We start from the raw sequence: 18,572 nt of genomic DNA, 5'->3' as shown, positions 1-18,572 counted from the left end.
ACCTATGTGTTTGGCTAGCACAGACACCCCCACTTCCCTCCTCCCCCATGCAGTGTGGGTCCCTGTAAGAAGTTTTCCCAAGAGGTTTTCAAATGTCCCTGCAGGGTAGGTTTCCTCTTTTAGGCCTCAAGGTTTTATGACAACGCATTCACCTTTGCTTTCAGAACAGTTTACGCTGGCTCTGCTCTTTTCTCTTCTTTTTGGATATTCTTTTATTCAAACAACTCCTGCAATATGTATCATTTCAATTACCCTGGAGGTTTACACAGTGCTTACAATGAACTGAGCTGTGCTTCCAACTTCTGCCCATTATATTCTGACAAAGCAGCTCAGAGGCAAGGCTGTGTGACTGGTGAGCAGTGTGTGAGGCAGGGTTCAAAGAGAAGGAGCTCATAAAATAGTTACTCATAACTCTTCCCTTTGCAGGGTCTAGCTCTGTCTTGCAATATTGAAATTCAAGATGCAATCAGGGGCTGGAGACCTTGTTTTAGAAGAGGTTTTTGCTGAAGGTAATAGGGGAGATGTAAATCTGCTGTTTGTTTATGCTCCTGGACAGTAAGAACATAGGCAATTGTTATTCTGAGCATTCGCTGAATACATTGAAGTTTTATTGTATAGAAGATTTGTTTGGCTAAAGATTATCCAACACGCAGAGAACTACTTCATGGGAACTTCAATATCTTCAGGGCTTTTGGTTTGTTTCAGTGCTTGCCAGCTCCCCAGTCCTTGTCCCATCCTAATCAAAGTGCTAATCATAACAGCTGTAAAAGCCTGGGAAACTGCCCGTTGTAACCAAAGGTTTCCATCCATTATTTAAAACCATGTTTGCTACAGGAAAGCCGGTGGTGTCCACTGTGACTGCCAGCCCCTGAAAAAAATGCACTGCATGCAGACAGAACATCTTCTGCTTTTAGAAACGAGGATTCCCCAGATGGGTGCCTTTGGAGATAATTTAGTGGTGCCCTGCTCCTTGCCTTCATCAGTGCATGCAATCTGGTAACATCTTGCAAGCACACCTGGCAGGAGAGAGGATCGTATTATAAATGCTTAACAAAAGGATCTCCCTTTCTTTTCTCTCCTCCTCCTGTACTTACTAAGCTAATTACTTCATTTAAAAAAAGGGAAAACTCTTCTCTCTTCATCCCTTGCATGCCTCCCATCTTTCTGGCTTTTTCTTTGAATGCCGTGTGCTTTGACTGTGAAACGACAAGGTAAAAAGCTCACATTCACTTTCCAGTTGGAATTTTAAGGCTCGATTTTTTTCAAACCCAGCTTTCAGCTGTTAGTGGAGGGTCAAGCCTCTGCAGACAAAAGCTTTCAAACTTCAGAAGACATAATTCAGCAAGATTGGCTGAGGTGCCGATGGAAGGGAGGTCTGACCACGTCTCCCTGTGGTTAAGGATGACAGTGCAGATAAGAACTCACATTGTTAATGGATGCAGCCTTTCACCTTCTGACACCTGACTTGGTCAGGACTAAGTTTTTGTCACCTTGAATGATCATTCCCCCAGATACCGGAGACTTTGGCAGAGGGTCCTGCTTCTCTGATTACAGCTGAGATATCAAAAGGCAAGTGGGATGGGTACAGCCTAACATGGCTATTTTTACCTTGAAAGAATAATAGTTACTCTGATTTTTTTTAGATATCTGAAGCCTTTTCTTTTCCCATGTGCTACTGCCTAACTTACTGATAACTTCACCTGGGGTGGGAGAGACCACCACATTCTTACAAAAAACCTGCCTCTTCAAAATGGTATTTTGGGGAATAACAGCTGGAGCAGCAGCAGTCAGCTCAGCCATAGCAGGCGTGCCGGTGTTGTTCTGTGAAAGCGTCGCTTCTTCCCTGCTCGCGCTTGTTTGCATTCCATCTCTTGCACAGCTGGAATGGACAGGGGAGAATTAATGCTTTTTATTTAATTAAAAAAGCTATTGAGGTAGCAAGAAAATTCATCAAGAAACAAATTCAGCAAGCAGCTTTTCCTTAACTTCAGAATTTTTTTTATTATTGATGGTATTTTTGCGAGGACTCAAAGCTCTGCTGAATTTAGGATCTGTTTGGAGTCTTCCTAAACTTCCTAAACAAAGAAGGGGATTTCATGGCTTATATGTTCCTTTAAGACAGGACATCTCTGCATCTTCACTTTTGGTAAATTTATTTTCCAAACCAGATCTACATTTGGCTGTCCCTGCTGTTTAGAAGCAGACTGCCCACTGAATGTTAGGCTAACCATCCTACTTCTGTGGTAGAAGGTATCTGTCCGTCATACTGACAGACACTGAGACTGTTTGCACGTGCACAGCCATTATTTGTCGATGCTTTTCCCACCAATTACTTGTCAACCTTTTACCCATTGTCAACCCAACCTTACAATCAATCCTTCATTGTTTTTTCTGATCTTTTGTTGGATTGGAGGGACTGAATGTGCAAAAATTGCAAAAACAGGGAGCTGAAATGACAATCCTTTAGCTGTAATACCATAACAAGCAGTAGCATCTTTTGATGTAGACTCTCTTAATGAATTAACACCTACTTAGCAATGCTAGGAAAATGTATTTCCCAAGTTCCATTTTGCAGCCAGACACGTATCCCTTATTGTTGCTTCTTGGCGTGCTGCCCATGGTGTTGATCTCTTCCTACTGAATTAGCCCTACCCTAGCCAGCATTTCTCCCTTTCGCTATACGTGCTTCATCAGCACAACTGGATATCTCTCTAAGCATGGTACCCTTTGCTGCTGCCTCTCTGCCCTTTCTTCCTCAGACCACAGAAAATCCATCTGTCAGAAACTCTAAAATTACTTGTTCTGTGAAGTGAAATCTTCAAAGCCTTCAAATATCTAGTATATGAAAACTCTTGCCTTTATTCCATTTAGGATTACGGCCAAAAAAAATTAATAATAATAAAATGGCAAGACAGTTGCTTTCTTGCAAAGAAAATAGTTATTAACCTTCAGAATAAAAGCAGATACAGTCCCAGCGATGAACTTTTTCTCCAGAGAAAGTGTGGGGAAGGCAATTGCTGTGGACAGCGACAAGTAACTTGTAGAAGAGCAACAGCTCCCACAAAGGTTTGTCGCACTTAAAGAGGAGATGAAACTACGCATTGTAACGCTGGCCTATTTTGGAGTTACCAGAAATCCTAGTTTACATCAGTGATTTGCAAACGGACCCTCTCCTGGCGTCGTGTCAAGAAAAACTGTATATAAAGCTTTGCAGCTCTGCAGTTGCTTCTGACTTTGGTGACTTTCTCAGAGGCGTGATCTGAGGGGTGTTTGTAGCAGAGCCTTCTGGACTATGTTTAAGTTTCAAGTTGCTCAATATTTACTTTCATAAGTGCAATATATTCATTTTCAATGTATTCATGTTACTGACTGCCACTTTGTTATGCTTGTACTCACTGAGACATGCCTGGGTGATTAGTGTAAGCAGACTCAAACCAAATGGCAGTCATGTGTCGGGGGGAAGCTGTAAAACATACCTTGTCTGAGCACTTCGGAAGGGAAGGTTTATGCTGCTTTGGAAAGGCAGCTTCATATGTCTACTCCATATAAACTATGTAGGAGCAACTCACGGGACATGATGAAAAGGAGAAACAGGCAGAACAGCAGGATTTTGCCCCAAATCAGACATCTGCATGAGCAAACAGAATATAAAGAAACACAGCCCAAAACACTGCTTGATGAGGGAACTACAGAAAGCAGAGATGTAGTAACATGAGGCTTTGCAAGGTTTAGAAAAAACAGTTTACAACAACTGTGCACCTCAATATAAGTTTTAAAGCACCCTGTCACCTTCTAACTTCCTTTTTCTTGCTATTCTTCAGTCTTTGCTGAAACGTGGAGCCTTCCAGGTTCTTGGCACATTTCTCAGCTTCCCCAAGAGCGAAAGTGCTGTCAGCTTTGCAACCAGAAGTGGTTCCTACCCTTGGGGCTTTCCTTCACTGGGACTTTTCTTCACTTCTTTTTGGCCTGAGGACTGGTGGGATCCTTTTCAGGAATTAGCAGGAAAAATTCATCCTCATTCCAACAAGAGAAAAAAAAAAAAAGGCTTGGTCAGTGCCTTGTCCAGAGAGCCCAATGCAGGCTTCCCGTACTGCTGACTGCTCTTACCTTTCTGCCTTCTGAGCTGCACGTTGAGAAGCACAACAGTGAATAGGCTCTCTCCAGCAGAGGAGAAAGGGCTAAATTTTAGATAAACCTAAAAGAAAATTAAAACAAATGTTTCAAACACTTCTAGTTACTGCCCCTATCATGTTACTGATGTCAAAATACTGCTGCTCTTTGCACTGCTGCACACTTCACACTTTTGGGGGATTCATTTATTGACAGTAGTCTGGAAGTGCGTTTTGCTCTAAGTCAAGGCTACAGAGATTCAATTAAATATTTTTCAGCTTTCATTGCCTTGTTTGTGGGTTTCATCTGATATTTGCATTCTCTTTAGTCACATCCTAAGCTCTCAGCCTCCCAAATGCCCCTCGTGCACCAGGACAGGCAGGAGAGCTTTCATAGGCTCCTGCAGGAACCACTGGGCTGTGAGCTGGGATCTCATTGCATCGATGCAGTTGCTGGATGGCTTCAACTAAGCTTCTTGTCAGCTCATGTGGAATGAGAAACAGTCAGCAGGGGCTGTGAGTTCCCTGAATAGAGGTACCATCAGACCAAGGAATGACAAATTATTTTCTCTTTCCCACTGATGAGGATATCACAAAAACCACCCTACTGTGGCACTTCTTACATGTACTTTCCAGGATGAGGTCCTCAGGTGTTGTTCACCATTTTGGTGAAGATCACGCACAGCCAGCTGGTTTGTGTGGCAATTTGCATTTTAAGATCCACAAGTGCTTGCTGGAAAGAAAAAAAAAAAAAAAAAAAAAAAAGTTTTCTCATGGAGGAGAGATCTCCAATGCCAGATTTCCACGGCAAGCACCCCAGCTCAGGAGTGCCCTCAGGAACAGACTGGCTGTGCATCCGGCCTTGCTGCAAGCTGACCTGCTGCTGCTGCACACTCACAGAATCCCTCTCCAGAAAGGCTGTAAACACGGTGTTTTCTGATTTCTAAAAGGCCCTGAAAAAACAAAGCACACTCCAGCCATCGAGGGAGGCTCCTCATCCTGGGCATTAACCTAGTCCAAATATGGCCCCCCTCTCTTTCTTACAGTGAGGCAGGGAGGTAAGACAGAGGCTAGAGCTTATGCTTTGGTGACTTGGGTATCCTAAAATGGAAGAGGCTGATGTAATATTGTTTATTTTAACTGAAGGTATTTCCATGGTCCTTATCAGTGCAACATCTGAGCCAAGGCCAAAACTCCACTTTGTGTCAGGTCTGCAGAGCTGGGAGCGGACAGCTGAGGGATAAGTGTCTGGTGAGTGGACACAGCTGGAGACTGTTAACCTGTGGGGCCCACTGAAGCACGTAAAAAGGAGGAAGAGGAAAGGAGTGAGTAGCTGGGAGGAAAAAAAAAAAGAAAAAAAAAAAGGTTTTTGTGTAATTTAGGAAGAGACTTGTTGCTATCCTTGGATTCTGGTACAAATAGCACTTTTATTTGAGAGCCTATCCTGGGTGTGAGAGGCAGGAGGGACTCTTACTCTGGCTTTTTTTTTTTTGGCTGTTAAAGGGACAGTGTTTGCCAGCCATCAGCAGTTTGGAGTTATTTTATCCTCTACAATCTGGATTGTTATGTGGAGGTGATAAGCATAAGGCTAGTTTAGCAAAGGAGTTTGTGTTGATTTCTCCCCAGAAGAACAAACATCCTTCCTGCTGGACAACCTGCTTGAGAGCCTCCTCGCATCTGTCCCTCAGTTTTGCACAAAGATCTCCGCCCTCACCAGGAACAGCCTTTTCCTCACAAGATATTTAGGAAGATCCTGGGCAATGTGGCTTCTGTATTCTCTTCTGGGAATGATGCTTCAGCCCTTTTCTCTTGAGGGGTTGCTCTCTGTGTAGATTCTTGATCTAAAAGGGGAGCATGCTACACACTGCCAAAGACTAATTTTTCTATTTTTTGTGCATTCTTGAAATTATTCCATAGAACTGGCTGACCTAGACCCTGACTCTTACATGGCTCCATTTGGTTAAGTGCTGCTTTTCTGCTCATTTCTGTAGTCTCCCTTTCTTGAGCCTTTCCTCCTGTTTGTTGTTACGCTAATTAGCTGGCTTTGCTTGGTTTGGATGGTGTGCTCCTGCTTGGTACCTGTGTTCCTCCCAACTTACAGCCTCTGCCTCTGGAAGGAAAGAAGTTGTCACACATACCAGCAGTAGATGAGTTGAAATCACTTCTGCCTGTTGAGTGGTCTTTAAATGCAGTTGAAAGAGATTCTGTCATGTGGTTAGGAGAGATTTTGTGGGTGTGAGGGGAGAGAAACAGGAGATACAAATTCAGTTCCTGTGTCAGCAAGTCGTGATACCTACGTGCTTGCCTTTATAGGCTGAAGTCACACAGCTTTCTGCTACCTTGTTGAGGCTGCGTAGTTTCACTGTCAGTGTTTTGTATTGGGGGCTGTGTGTGGTTACATACATGCAAAGAAGAGCTCCTGATTCTGGATCTTAGTAGAAGATTATCACAGAGTAATATCATGAGGAGCTGTCACTGTAGGGAAAAGACAATTCTCTGGGGTATTTGCAGCTTCTCTGAATGTGCTTGCTGTTAACCCAGAGACAGGGAAGATCTGACCTTACGATGATCTGTCCAAGTTCCAGTTCTGTAGCCTCCCGAGGGCATTGTTTAAATGCTTTAGAGTTTGGTGGTCACTTCATCAAAGTGAAAACCAGTGCTGTGTGATTTCAGTGACACCACAAAAGCAGTGAATTTGCAAGAGGTAACTGAGGCAGTTGACCGTGAGTTTATAGGCAGAAACGGGCTTTGTACAAAACAGCTTTGTGAATAATAGAGGACACAAAGTATGTTCTGTGTACTCCATGACTTAATGACTAGAAGGAAGACTAAACCCACCAAGATCAGTTACATTCTGCAAGTAATTCATGCAAAGTCCCAAAATTTGATTTGGAACTTTTAGGGTGCGGTTCTTCTGTATTTTTTGTAATGTCCGTTTTATCATAGGCAGCTACTGAACTTACTCTTTTCCATGAGCAGTGGTAGAAAGATCCTTGACTAAAAGTATCTTGCTGGTGCTCATTCGGAGAAATTTGGAGGGAGAAGTACTTCTCCTGTGGCCTAAGCAGGCCTATTTCTCCCTTGTACATCTCCAGAGCTCCTTCCATTGCTATATATTTGTTTAAATATTGCGTTCCATGTAAAACACAAGTGTCCATAATCCAAACTTTTTTGTTTGCTTGTTTTTATCCTGCATTTGTCTTAATACTGAGACATTATTCATCCTTCTAGTCACTCAACTGCAGTTCACCAAAACTGGTCAGTACCATGGTCTGGACTTTGAGAGTTATTAGCAAAGAAGAAGAGAAAACCTGAGAGTGCAGAGTAGCCTCTGCCCAGGTACCTCCCTCCTGTATCTGTAATCAGTGGCTTGAGGACAGGGTGCAGGAGGGCCTACAGCTGAGCTTCACCTTCAGGACCCTGGTTCTGCACCATTATGATCTGGTAGGCTTCTTTAATTCACGGGGAATGGTTTGGCATTTAATTACCTACCTTGTATGTTTAACCCTTTATATTTTCTTGGAATCTTGAGTTAAGTTTAATGATATTTTCAAAGCCAAGCCAGCTATTCGCTAGAAAAGTTTCTCCAGAATAATGGCAATTTAAAGAACATTTTGAAATTGAAAGGGTAGCAATCCCTGCTCCTGTAACTGAAGCTTGCTTTTTTCCTATGGCATTCATTTCCTCTTAAGTACATCACACATTTATTTATTTCTTCCTCTCAGTTGCTCTTTTGGCTTGTCTTACCACCCTGATCAGCTGTGTATATTTCTAATTAGTTTGCAGACGGACAATATTTTTTGGTTTTGATTTTTGTCTCAATCTGTAGATACTTGCTCCTGCATGCGCCAGCCTTGACTTGGGGTATAGGAAATGCAGCTGGCTTCTAACAGTTGAAGCCATCGTTGTGCAGGGAAGGTAAGGACAGCAGTTAAGGCAAAGGTTGTGAATGCTCTTGGAAAGTGTGCTCAGTATATGGGGTGGCTGATTACTTTGTAGCTTGCTTCTCCATAGACTTCTCCCTGTGCCTGCTTATTTTTCTTTTTCCTGGACACTTGTGCTCAACATTGTCAGATATTCCAGAGGCTGGTCTTTGAACAGCTGCCAGCCTCTCCCCTGGGTACTGCCTTGGCTTTCTTGTGCTATCTGAAAAACAAATTTGAAACAATTAACAGGAAGATCAAAATCACTCAATGTTTCGAGTCCCTGAGAGGCTTCTGTCTGGTGCTCAGGTGGATCCCAAAGGCTGAATGGCTTCTTCCCTCTCCTTTTTCCCTTTTCCCTATTTTTCCCTTCCCTATTTTTCCCAATAATGGGAAAACAAAACAATGTCAAATTTATGTGAGCCAAGCAACTTAAAATATGTGAAGGTAAGGGGTTTCCACTTCACATTCACAGTTTACTTTTTGCCATCTCTGCCCAGTGGTCTGCCATGGCCCAGCGCATACTCAGGATTGGGGGGTGCTGTGTGCCTCTGCGGTGCTGCTGAAGCCATTGCTGCTGTCTGTGCCTCAGTTCCTACTCAGTGAAGTACTGAAGTACTGCTGAGCTGCTCTGGACTCGGGCAATAAGGACAATCCTAAGCGGTGGTAGGTATTAGTTAGGTCAAGTGGGTGACATTCCAGTTGTGTACAGATGCTTTACATAATAGCTATTGAGATTACAGGTGCTTTTTTTTTTTTCTTGCTCATAACTAAATGTTACAACATAACGTTGTAATTTGTTATGACAGATAATTATATCCACCTTCCAGCAGAAAATTGTGTTCTGAGAAAACTGTTTTGGGTCTGCTTTTCCTGTTTTTTTGTTTGCATGTATTTGTTTTGTTTTGGTTTTTCCTAGTTTTTCCTGTGGGATTCAGTTATTTGTTGAAGAATGCTCTTTTGTTTTCTTTCCCCAGCAAGTACATTATAAACTTTTACAACAGATAACCATTATCAACCCTTTCTTCGCCTTGTCACTTTTATAAAAATCTTCATGAGGGAAAAGCACGATTTTTGTAATGACTTCCAGTTTTCTGTTTTGAGAATTTTTATTAAATCTGAACTGAGGTAATTTGAAACACAGCCATTCCTCACTCCTTCAAGCTCAATTCTATCTGGTTTTCTTGAGCAGCGCATGGAAACTTTATCCTGTGAATCACTCAATGCTGCACTGCAGCGCTCCTTTTAATTCTCCAGCAAAACTCCATTTGACTCACAAAATGTGAGATGGTTGTATTTTAAAAGGGATGTGACTGGGGATCTCATTTATGCTCAGACACAGTCTGCCTAATTAGAGCTGATTGAAGCAGTGTGTGGGGGAGACATGAATGGGCTCCTACTGCCAGAAGATATCAAAAGAGACTGGGGACCCAGATTTTCCAGAGAAAAGGGAGTCGTGGCATCGGGCCCAGTCTCCCTCCGAACACAGGTCCCTCACAGCAGCTCAGCAGGTTGGTATTTCTGATGGAGCTAGGAAGGTGCCCACTCTTGGTTTAGCATCTTCCATCGATGGAGAGTCCATTATGCCCCTTGCTGAGACTTCTGAACGCAGTGTGGTTAGAGGCCCTTCTTATTTCAGCCAGCTCCAGCCCTGGTGAATGTTTGATCCTTGGTCTCCTTGTTTGTCCCACCTTGGTAGATGTGACCTGAATGTACCTGCGGACAAGCTGGTTGACCAGAGAGTCTCACTATGTGTTTCATGCAGAAGCACATCTTAAAGCAATTTCCTTTCCAAACCTTGCTTCATTTTTTCTTCCTCTGACTGGTAGTCTCAGGAAGGGCCTCTTAGCCCTCAAAGGCTCCTTCGCTGAGGTAGGTGGATGTAAATGCATTCTGCTGGCACATCAGTGCCTCAGCTTTGACTGGGACATCTCAGAGATGGCAGTAAAGTTGAGAAGGAAGGTAACAGCTGTGTGAAGCGATGGCAGTGTTGTCTACAGCACTTTCAGACCCCTTTGTTTAAGAGGAAAGACCTAAGTCATGTCACAAGCTTGGGCCAAGTTTGTTAGCTGTCCTTTGGCTCCCTCGTGCCGCATTGTGAGCGGGGATTTGTGCTTGGCTGGCTGTTTCAGAGGTGAAGCCTGCTGAGTTTCTTCCTGGAACATCCTGACATAGTAAACAAGGGAAAGCAGAGGCAAAGCTCTTCCTGTGCAGCCGGTCGGGGTGCCTGCGCTTTCTCACTTCTTCGTGCATTCTTACCCTTGACCCCAGCGTGCTATCCAGTTCCCTCTGTGTCAGGTTCTCCTGAAAGCTGTGATTTCCTCTCCTGACAGCCAGCAGGAAGATGAGAAAGCTGTTGGGCAACCTTTGCTCTGAAAGTACTGGAGGGTTATTAACAAAGCATGCCTGACAGGCAGGGTTTAGGAAATACCGATAACATCGGGAAGAGGGAGGAAAGTAAACAGTCCAGTAGCAGAGGGTGTGTTTGTCATTTCAAAGTTGGCCCAGAGCAGCAGCTTGTAAAGTCCTTTCCCCTGCAGAGTCGCTGTCACAGATGGGTGCTGCAGATGAGCTCACGCCGCTTCCCCCAGCAGCTGGGATGGACTCAGCCCCTCGAGTGGGGACCCCAGTCTGAACCGGTCCAAAGGCTGGACAGGTTTTGGCTTGGTTTCAGCACCATGTAGACGAACCAACTTGTTCTGCCCTCAGATGTGAGGGTGTGGCAGAAGGCAAGTGTCTTCCTTTCCACTGCCTCATAGGTGAGGAGAGCTACTGTAAGGAGCAGGCGCCTGTTTTACAAGGCAATCGAGGCCAGGAATAGACCTTCTGTCGCTGACTTCCACTAACCCAGCCTTGTAAAAGACAGCTTGGGCATGTAGCTGGGAACTATGAAATCCCATCCTCTGAGCAGCTTGCAGCTAAGATTTTGATAGAGGCCCTTTCTAATTATCACTGACAGGCAGATCGAGGGTAAGATTATGCATTTGGGTTCTTGTTTTTTCTCTTCCCTCCCCTTCTTCGTATCATGCATCAGCTCCAGTTTCCAAATACATTTCCGTGTCAAAGCACTAAACTTCATCCATCATAAGCACGTTTGTGCAAGTCCTAATAAAATAAGCCTGCCGCCACGTCTCTGTGGGAAGGTGGAGACTCCGGTCCTAATGTAACATGACAATGGGAGCACCACGAGGCTGGGTAGGGAGATGATATCTTTTCCATTTGTGCAGTAACTGTTGTTTAGCGTGGCTTGTCAGTCTGTCAGATAAAGGCACACAGCCATCTATGAGGAATTATTAATGAAGATTCAGGCATTTATTCTGCTGGAAACGGATCACTTCACTCTTCATCTCACTGACTTTTTACATTAGAAAACTAAAAATAGCCCTGAGTTTATAAGGAAAGGCCTTCAATATCTGGCAGGTTTTGCCTTTCCTTTCCTGTACTCTGTTCCCCAGAGACAGGCTAAATACACAAACCCTTTTTCTAATGGTTTGGGCTTGAGCATTTCAGAGCCATAAACATGAGTACAAGGTGTGCATCCCCGTCTGTTAAGCACATTCAGTCCGCTGAGCCCCTGTATCATCCAAGCAGAAAGCAAAGACCAGAAAATCCCTCCAGCCTCTGATTATTCACACTTCTGAGGAAAAGGCAGGTTAAGAAAAAGAAGTGCTAATCACACCAGCTCCAACAAACGTGGTGTTGCCAAATGCTGTGCAGCTTTCCCCATCTCCCCCAGCAGTGCAGCCCAGCAGTCACAGTGCTGGGCCCTGCTGGGGCAGCGCCTTTGCCTCGCACTGACACGTGCTGAGGGATGCTGGGCCACAAGTGTGTCTGCCAGTGCCAAGGGAAGAAGTCTGTGCAGTTGTTTGCAGCCTCTTCCATTTTCCCTCAGGACGGCGGTGACATCTCATCTGGTGTGGGTGGGCTGCTCTGCCCAGCAGGCATGTGCCACAAGCACCGGGATAGGTGTGTAACCTATAGGTGTGTAACACACTGCTGCCTTGGGAGGTGGGAGTGAAACTTCCTGAGCGTGTGTGTGTGTATCTACGTGGTTCAGAGACCGTGTTATGATGGGCAATTTGTTTTCCCCCTTACTTTCTGGAGGCTGGGATACAATTGGTGTCCAAACGCACTGTTCTCAGGTGTGCCTCTGTGCTGCGTGGTGCAAAGCTTTCAGCACAACAAGGGCCAGCGCTGAAATCCCAAGAGGGAAGGCAGGTCAGATCGTCTCAGCTGAATGTGGTTCCACACGATTGAACATGGCTAGCTGATCCTGCTGGGTGTACTGGGGCTGTGCGCTGTGCCGAGAGCTTCCCAAAACCAAACCAAGTCAACAAAGTGCTCTGCAGTGTGAAGCAAAACAAAAACACAAAGTTCATGTGTTGTCACCAGACAAAAATTTGCTAAGAACCAGCAGAAATGAGGAGTTAATGGGTCCCATATGTGGCAGCTAACCTGGGCTTTATAAGGTTTTCCATGAGATTTTGGAAAAGATTTCTATAGCGGCAAATGAGACCCATTTCTTGTTAACCTGGACAGCTAACATTCAGGCCACATTTTGTGCCATGGCTGTCTATAAATACAGGCTAACAAGTTTGGATGGGATTCCCACTCTGTGTAAAAAGCAGACAACAGCCTCTAGTATTCCTGAGCACTGCTGCACTTAAAGCTTTAATCAGCCTCTCAGCAAGACAACATCAGAAATAGTTCAGAAAATATTTACCTTTTAATGCATCTTGTGGAGATGTGAGTTTTTGCAGTCTTCCTAGGTATTTTTGTATTTTGCAGGTAGAGCATGGGTCTCTTCTCCTTACAGGCAGTACAGCACATTCAGAGTTGATGTTAGTTTGATGAACTTGGTGATGCCTTCACCAGATGGTCCAGGGTTGCCACAGCCGTGGCAGTCGGTCCTCACAGGGACGGACAGACAACATCCAATATAGATTGGACAGTACAAAGCCTGAAGAGGCTGGCTTTCTTTTTTTTTTTTAATCTTTTTTTTTTTTTTTCCTGTTCATTTTAAGTGTGTTCTGAACAGCAGGGGTAAGAAATATTATTGTTTTCTTGTGCTGACATCAGTTCTGCCAGAAAGGTCAAACCACTGGAATGCTGTTTACCATTGCATAGGAGAAGGAGCAGTAGGCTAAGTCTGAAAACTAAAAGCAACAGTGTTTTTTACCAGTGATTGCCTGGGGTGCGGATATGCGGGGGAATTTTGCTTGTGTGATTTTAAGGGCTTGGGCTGGTAGAAGTACCACTTGGGGAATTTTGAGGTAGAACTCCTGGCAGAGAAAGTCTCCCAAGGCAGACGGATAACAAGACCCACTGTCAGCTGAACCAGCATCTCTGTCTCTGGGTATCCGTGCAGTTTCCACACTGGCATTCGGGGGATTGTCTCCTCCTTCGTCATTGCCATGCCATTAACACAGCCCCAGCTGCACTTAGGAGGGATTTTCAGACCCTCCTCATGTGCCCCTAGGAAAGCTCACCAGTATAAAAACCAGAGCAGGGCAGAGACTTGCTCCTTTGAGACCACTCACAGAGCCTGCTTTAACATTTTGGGGGGGAACCTTTGCTCTATAGCTTGCAAGTTTTAAAACTATTGGTTCTCTGTTTCTTCTGAATCTGTGGGATGCTGAGCAGCTTCATTCATGTCTGTCTGCAGCTGTGTACGTGATCTCTAGGTGGAAAATGCTCAAGAAATGCAAAGTGTTACTGATGAAGAAAACTGAGACAATGAGAAAGGTGAAGGATGCAGCAGTCTGTGAGGGCAAAGTGTAGGTGTCGATGTGGGAGATGTTACTTTATTGAGTCATCCTGCGTTGCAGTCTAAGCTGGCCTTGGAAATTTATCTGTTCCTTTATGGCTTCCCCAGAATTAAGTAACGAAGGTCTGGGCAGTTAGAGCAGCCTACGTTGCTGTCAAGGGGAGACAAACTGAAAAAGAGGGAGAGAAGTTGTGAGGGGTAAGAGATGCTGTGACAAGGGCCAATCCGGAGAACCCTGTGAGACAGTCCTCCATAAAAGTCACAGCTACAGCCTGGCAGGTGAGTGTGAAATTGTGTCAGCAGGTGATGCAGGAAGAAGATGCAGCTTTGGTTCCCCGTATCTGGTTGTCCTGTGCAAGGGGAGCGCACCGATGGGCATGTTTGTCGTGCCTGACTTCAGTGAGCATGGAAAGGATGAAAGGATGCGTATTTATTGCATCCAGGTACATCTTTGTGTATCGAGTTTTTTTGTCTGAGCTCTCTTCAGAGCTAAAATCTTTTCCTGTTAATTCTGGTCATGACTCTTGCTTTCTAAAGAGCCTTGGTCAGTGCCTTCTGGTCAGTTCCTTCTATTGTCAAATTTGGTGTATTTGTCCTCCCCTGCTAGCCTCCACATAGCCCTGCCCAACGTACCCCCTCAGCTCATCTAACATCACAGCAAGCACGGTCATCCTCTGAGCAAGCCAATGGGTATATAGCATCTGCTGCTCTTCAGCATAACCTCACCTCTAGGACGGTATAAATTGCAACCAAAAGTAAGGGGAGAGGGGAGCTGGGGCTGGGGGAGCACTCAGCACCGCCGCGTGTGTAGGAACAGCTCTCTTTGACCGGAGGTGGGAGGAGGATCTTCAGATCAGGATTTCAGATTCAGGAGTGTCTTCAGAGGTCGGGAGAGGAGGGAGGAAAGCAGGCTGAGTTGCACGTGGCCAGACCTGTGCTGTCCCACTGGATGCACCGTCAGTGCTTGTTTGTAATACTTCACTGCTCAGTCACGGGGTTAGATATGAAAGATGCTGGAGGAGAACAGGCTCAGTGTTTCTCTCTGCACTGGCAGACGGGCAGCTAAGTGTGGTATTGATACCAGACAAACTCCAGATCCAGATCAGCCCAAGGCCAACGGGGGAGGAGGTTGAAATGTAGGATACGTGAAGAGCCAGCGTGATCCACCGAGATAATGCAGAAATTCCAGCTGACATCTGAAATTATGTAGCCAGGAAAAGATAAGGCTCTCCCTGGGAGGGAAGACAATAATTGTTTTTTAGCGTAGCAGATCAGAGATTAGGCGCTCTCGTCTGTAATCTGTCATGGTGGAAACAGTAGCTTCCTGTGCTGCCGCTAAATATTTCAATTGAAGACTGCAACTGTCCACAGCCTCCTCCTCCGTTTATCTCTGGAGAGAAAGGATTAAATTTCCACCCAGTTTAAGTTAATTTCGAACTTGGAAACACTGCGTCGTCTTTCTCCTCTCTGATCATTTCCTTACAGATGAAGGGAGGAGGCTGGGGAAAGCAAACCAGAAGGAGCAGCAGAGGCTGTGCCAGCTGGGGACGTGCTGGAGGACACTGATAGAGGGGGGCTTGCTGGTCAGCTCCTGGGAGAGCTTCAGCTCGTGGTGATGTCTGCAGCCCCCTGCAACCTGGTGGAGATGAGGACAGGAGAACTGAAGGCAGTGACTAACAGGTCTCCTTTTCTTCTCACACATCTTCTTTATTCCAGTTTTGCTTTCCCTCCAAGTGCTGTTACTGAGCAGGGTGCTGTGTAACACTCAGCTTGCTATGTCAGGCAAGAGAGCCAGGGAGCTTTAAAGGCAAGTAGTTAGCCTGCTTGTGTTTGCTTTCCCCTGAGGAAGTGAGCGGAGCTTTGGTCTGTTTCTGCATCTGCTTGGTGAGCGCACTGCACAGACCCCAAGCCCAGGGACATGTTGCAACCCCACCTCCTTCTAACACAGCAGCACATGTACCAGCATAAATGCATAAGCAACGAATTGGGTTATTTTCTCTCTGTGAGGTGGATTTATTTCCCCCCCTACTGCTTCCCACAAGCCTCCCGACCCTTTTGCCCCCCCTTTGGCAGGCCCCTTACACTTGTACTCTGGAAAAACAGTAGTAACTAACATTTGTGCCTTTGGCAATAAAACCACAGGCCTTGCAAACCCCAAATGGCAAAAAGACATTTCCATTCCAATCCCAGTTTTAAATTAAACTGTAATGAAAAATCAGCAGTGGCAGCTGGGACCAGAGACAGTGATTGTCTCGAGGAACAAAAAAGGGGAAGGAGGAGGAGAGAGGGAGCGACTGCAAGGAAAGCTCAGCCCGGTAATAAAGCAGCTGGTAAACCTTCAAGTAAAAAGAAATTAGAAAAACAAATCTAGCCGAGAGGGAAGCGGGGCCGCCTGACCTGCCGCGAGGTGCCGTGGAGGAGGGCCACCGGGAGCCAGCGGGCTGCGCTGGGAGCTGCGCGGTGCTGTGCTGACATCTGGAGGGGACGAGAGGCAGCCGGGCACAGGCTCCTCGCTCCTGTCCGGCCTGGCCTCCTCATCCCCTCCTCATCCCCTCCTCATCCTCACTCAGGCACAGAAGGGCCCCGCCGCTCCCCTCAGGGGCAACGAGCGCTCTGTCTGCCGCTCTCATACGTGTAAGCAGCCACAAAGCACAGAACTAACGGGTAGTGCCGCTCCAGGACTTTTGGAGGTGTTTCAATGAAAAATGGAAAGCTAGCCAACAAAACTCTTGATTTTGTTTTTCATGTGTCAGTTCTTCAAGAAGTCAAAGTTTTCTTTGGCAAATAGATACTTTATTTGGTCCCAGTGGGAGGCTAAAACAAGGAGCTTGTTTCCTGAGACCCTGATCCCTCTCAGGATCAGGGTCTTCAGTGTGAAACTTGAGTGCTTTTTTTTTTTTTTTTTTTTAATTGCTGCTTTTTTTCTTTATCATGCATACAGCAATTCAGCCAAAGACCTGACACATTCTCCTGCCATAGCATAAATAGTCAATTGCAAGAATACCGTGCTACATCTAGTTCTTGTGGACAAAATTGTAACATCCACGAGCTCAAAATGAATTTGTAGTATTTAGTTTTCCTCAGTTGCTATTAGTTTTTTTGTTGTCTTGTTTTGTTTTGTTTTGTTGTATTTCATCACCCCAGCATGAAACTGAAGGATTAAAAAAGGTGAAATTTGCTGCTCTGAAGAGTTTGCAATGAGAGCAAGCAGGCCTGGGGGAGAAGTAGAAGTGCAGAGGAGCAAAGGGATGCTTCAAAGGTCACGTAGCACATGAATAACATTTCTAAGAAAGGAACCAAGGTCTCCAGAGTCGGTTTAGTGCCCCATGCACAGGACTACACAACCTATGCAGAGTCTCTGCTGCTCCTGGGCCTTCCCATAGATCTGGCAGGGTGTATTTGTGGGGTTTGTGGTACTCACACCTAGTGCAGGGAGGTGCCTAGTTCATCCAGACCCAAGTTCACCCCTAAGTGAGGTGACTGCACGTAACCGCACACAGTCACGCTGCTCGCTTGCCTGTGCAGTTTTGCAGTTGGCAAATGCACATCCAGCTTTACTCTGCCTGTCCTGAACACAGCCTTGATGTGGGCTGCAGGTTTTAGCCACGTTATTTGTAAACCATAAGAAGTGCTGATTCAAAACAAACCTGTAGTTTTGTTCATCTTTAATTTTCAACAGCATCAGGAGGAGAAGTGAGTTGCTAGCTGTCTTCTCCTTCGCTTGTCTGCAAGAGACATGGTCAAACTGGTACCTGAAATTACGGTTCCAGCACAAGCTCCTCAAAACCAGCTAAGCAGTTACGTTCTTTGAAGTCCCAGAGCAGAAAGCACTGAAATATTTAGGCTATTAAGGTGAAACACAAAGTAAGCTGTTGGCCTAAATTTCAAGGTTGCTGAACACCACAAGCTTTTTCACTGAAGTCATAGGAAGAAGCCTTATGTATTCAAAAATTAGGCCAGTTTATGTGCATCTAAATAAGGACTTGTAGCCTACATTTAATTCAGAGGAACTGAGCCTATTTAGAAAACCTCCCGCCTACCTCCGTGCCTCAGTTGTAGCAGACGATGGTAACTGTGGTGTGTTCAACCTGTAGCTCGTGCCTCAGTGCCTGTGGCTAATAAAGTGTTTTTGTGTTGTCTGCAGAAAGCTGCTCAGGCTGTTTTTCTATGGAGACTAGTATAAGGGAATTAGATACCCAGTTTCCACTGAACTGATTTTGTTTCATTCCCTGGCAGTCTTTTAGAGGAGGAAGAGAAAAAAAATTACAGATGAGATCTCATCTATCAGGAGCGGAGCCCACATCTCGAGCATATTCTCTGATCTCCATCACAAGACACACTCAGGCAGACCTCTCTTCTCCTGTCCCACTCCTCTGCTGGCCTGGTGTGCGTGCAAGAGAAGTGGTGCAGGCGAGGGGAGTTCTGGTAGAGCCTCTGGCTGCCACGCATCCTTCTGTCTGGCTGAAATACTGGTAATGCTGGCGCCGCAGCCAGCCCTGGCTGAGCCTCTGGCGCTGCGGTTCACTTGGAAGCGCCCAGAAGAACATAGGTGTCTGGGGACACTTGATCCAGATGATCCCAGCACCTTGGGCCCTTCCAGACAGAGGACAAGCTTTCCTCAGAAGCTGCATTCCTCATGGCATTCCTAGCCATACCCTAAACCTTGCTTCTTTACTCAGATTGCTTCTGCTGTCCTTGCTGCTGGTGTTCCTGTGCTTACACTTGAGGAGGGCGAAACAGGGAGACATTCATTCAAGACCACTGCTCTATTTC

At 45.5% G+C, this 18,572-nt stretch overlaps 1 long non-coding RNA gene across 3 annotated transcripts; it reads right to left on the bottom strand.

Moving 5' to 3' along the window:
- Window positions 1-586: 586 nt before the first annotated feature.
- On the bottom strand, window positions 587-13,014 carry LOC101803625 (uncharacterized). 3 transcript variants are annotated; one of them, XR_011810699.1, is made up of 6 exons: window positions 12,756-13,014; window positions 4,987-12,375; window positions 4,733-4,842; window positions 4,108-4,195; window positions 3,790-4,014; window positions 587-1,879 (listed from the first exon to the last, which is right to left on the bottom strand). It is a non-coding gene; the product is annotated as an uncharacterized lncRNA (long non-coding RNA). The 3 variants fall into 3 exon arrangements; XR_005267265.2 differs by lacking the exon at window positions 587-1,879 and having other exon boundaries at window positions 2,835-4,014; window positions 4,987-5,062; window positions 5,154-12,375; XR_011810698.1 differs by lacking the exon at window positions 587-1,879 and having other exon boundaries at window positions 2,835-4,014.
- Window positions 13,015-18,572: the final 5,558 nt, after the last annotated feature.

Source organism: Anas platyrhynchos, chromosome 7, assembly GCF_047663525.1.
Source record: "Anas platyrhynchos isolate ZD024472 breed Pekin duck chromosome 7, IASCAAS_PekinDuck_T2T, whole genome shotgun sequence".
NCBI classification, from domain to species: domain Eukaryota; kingdom Metazoa; phylum Chordata; class Aves; order Anseriformes; family Anatidae; genus Anas; species Anas platyrhynchos.
Note: the sequence above shows the minus strand (reverse complement) of the source record. Positions and strands in the feature narration are given on the sequence as shown.